Source organism: Arachis hypogaea, chromosome 11 (genome assembly GCF_003086295.3).
Source record: "Arachis hypogaea cultivar Tifrunner chromosome 11, arahy.Tifrunner.gnm2.J5K5, whole genome shotgun sequence".
Classification (NCBI taxonomy): Eukaryota; Viridiplantae; Streptophyta; class Magnoliopsida; order Fabales; family Fabaceae; genus Arachis; species Arachis hypogaea.
Genome location: NC_092046.1, coordinates 116,336,009 through 116,339,304, shown reverse-complemented (window position 1 = coordinate 116,339,304; position 3,296 = coordinate 116,336,009).

Here is a 3,296-nt window from a genome sequence, read left to right as displayed (position 1 = left end):
GGTGTTGATTTGCTCCCAATAGTTGTGTGCAGTAAAATGCATCCCTTGAGGCATCTCAAGGATTTCTTGATGAGGGACTTCCTCATGCTCTTGTTGAGGTCCAGAAATGGGCTCTCTTGTTTGCTCCATCCTTTTCTTAGTGATGGGCTTGTCCTCTTCAATGAGGGTGTCTTCCTCTATGATAATTCCAGCTGAATTGCAGAGGTGACAAATGAGATGAGGGAAGGCTAACCTTGCAAAAGTGGAGGTTTTGTCAGCCACTTTGTAGAGTTCTAGAGATATGACCTCATGAACTTCTACTTCCTCTCCATTCATGATACTATGGATCATGATAGCCCGGTCTATTGTAACTTCAGACCGGTTGCTAGTAAGAATGATAGAGCGTTGGATGAACTTCAACCATCCCCTAGCCACAGGTTTGAGGTCAAGCCTTCTAAATTGAACCGGCTTGCCTTTGGAGTCTCTTTTCCACTGAGCTCCTTCCACACACATGTCCATGAGGACTTGGTCCAACCTTTGATCAAAGTTGACCCTTCTAGTGTAGGGGCGTGCATCTCCTTGCATCATTGGTAAGTTGAATGCCAACCTTACATTTTCTAGACTAAAATCTAAGTATTTCCCCCGAACCATTATAAGCCAATTCTTTGGGTTCGGGTTCACACTTTGATCATGATTTTTGGTGACCCATGCATTAGCATAGAACTCTTGAACTATTAAGATTCCGACTTGTTGAATGGGGTTGGTGAGAACTTTCCAACCTCTTTTTCGAATCTCATGTCAGATCTCCGGATACTCATTCCTTTTGAGCATGAAAGGGACCTCAGGAATTACCTTCTTCTTGGCCACAACTTCATAGAAGTGGTCTTGATGGACCTTTGAGATGAATCTCTCCATCTCTCATGACTCGGAGGTGGAAGCTTTTGCCTTTCCTTTCCTCTTTCTAGAGGCTTCTCCAGCCTTAGGTGCCATAAATGGTTATGGAAAAATAAAAAGTAATGCTTATACCACACCAAACTTAGAAGGTTTGCTCGTCCTCGAGCAAAAGAAGAAAGAAGGGAGTAGAAAAAGAAGAAAATGGAGGAGATGGAGAGGTGTGAGTGGTTTGGCCAAGGGGGAAGTGTTTATGATGTGTGAAAATGAAGGAGGGATGATGGGTTTATATAAGAGTGGAGAGAGGGGTAGGGTTCATGTATTAGGGATTGGGTTTTGGGAGGGAAAGGATTTAAATTTGAATTGTGAGGTGGGTGTTATGGGGAAGAGTGGTGGAGGTGATTGGTGAGGGATATTTGGGGAAGGGTGTTATGGGAAGGTGTGAAGAAGAGAGAGAGAGAGTTGAGGTAGGTGGGGATCCTGTGGGGTTCACAGATCCTGAGGTGTCAAGGATTTCTCACCCCTGCACCATTTTGGCGTGTAAACACCCCTTTGAGTGCCAATCCTGGCGTTAAACGCCAGGTTGCTGCCTAATGGGATATTTTTGAAAACGAATTCCTACACCCTAACTAACCGGCAAGTGTACCGGGTCGTATCAAGTAATAATAACTCACATAAGTGAGGTCGATCCCACAGGGATTGAAGGATTGATCAATTTTAGTTTAGTGGTTGATTTAGTCAAGCGAATCAAGTAATGGTTTGAATGGTTTGTAATTGACAGAAGCTAAATTGCTTGAAATGTAAAGGGACAGGGAAGAATTGCAGTGAATTAAAGAAAACAGAAAACAAAAGTGCTGAATCTTAAAGAACAAGTAATTTAAATTGCAAAAGCTTAGATTGCAAGAAATGTAAACGACTGAATCTTAAAGTGCAAGAAATATAAATTTCTTGAATTAATAAAGGAATTTGGGAGCTGGGATTGCAGAATTTAAACAAGAAGAAGTAAATTGCAATAAACAGAAGAGCAGAAGATGAATTGAATTCAAGTAGATCTCAAACAGAAGAGTAAAAATGCTTGAAGAATGTAAAACAGAAAGTAAATGTAGCTCAATTGCAGAAATTAAAGATCTCAGGAGTGGAAGAGACTAGAAAACAAGTCTAGATCTCAAATCCTTCCTTGATCCAACAAGAACAATTGCAAAAAAAATGGAAAATTTAGTTGCAGAAGAAGTAAACAAGAGAAAACAGTAAACAGAAATTGAAATGTAACTCAAAATTTCTTAAAATTTTGCAGAAAGATTAAACAAGAGATCTCAAGGTGAGATTGAAACAGAATTTCTTCAATTCTCCACCCAAGATCCAAGACAAAAAGTAAAGAGATGCTCAAGCAAGAACAAGAAAGAAGAGAGATCAAATCTCCTTCCCAATTCTCTAAGATCCAAATTCAAAGTAAAAAGCTCAAAATTAAAAAAATGAAAAATTCTCAAAGAAAAAAAAGGTCCTCTCTAAATCAAACTATCACCTATTTATACACTTCCTAATTTAGATATAAGAATTTGGGTGGGCTCTAAAATTTGGTAAAGAAATGAATTAAATTGGATTTTTGGTTGATTTTTGGTCCAAGGTCCACCTCCCAGGGGCTGGCTCAGTTGGAAAACCAAATTGAGCGCCCAATGTTGCTTTGCTTCTCCAATTTTGTGCGTGTCCCAGCCTTGGCCATGTTGCATTATACTAGAGCTCAGTTGGAATTTTGAACTGAGCTCTATTTCTTGCTTTGGGTGTGTCAAGCGTTCGTCCTAGCTCTTGGCTGTGTCATTGTGTGCGCAAGGCTTGCTCCTTGGTGCTTTTTGTTGCGCCAAAATGTGGGGAGTGGGGGAAGAGTAGTGCTCAGTTGGGAAAATCAACTGAGCTCCCCATTTGTGGTGCCTTGCTTTGGACTTCAAGCTCCCAGGTTCGAATCCTGGTGGAAGCAAATGGATGCAAATTTCCTTGGAAGAGTGGACGCTCCCTCTTTGCCTTTCATGAAGCTTCTTGGTTCGAACCTTGGGAGAGCCATCTTGGCGCATTTTCTTTGCACTAAAAGTGGCACTCCTCCCTTGTCTCCATGGAGTTCCCAGGTTCAAATCTTGGTCAAAGCACCTTGGCTTAATTTCCTTGCAAGCTTGGTAGTGTGAGGTTCCTTGTTCGAACCTTGGAGGAAGCTTTTTGGCTTTTTTCTTCTTATTTTCCTTGCAAGGAGCATTCCTTGCTTCCTTTAGTTCATGAGTTCGAAACTTGGTGGCTTCATTCATGGGAATTTTGCTTTGAATTAATTCTTGAAGGAGCCCGATAAAGCTCACTTAGTGAACTGAGCTTTATGTCATTTCCTTGCTTTCTTTAGTGCTCAGTTAACTAAGTGAACTGAGCTTTGTGCCTTGCTTTCTCCT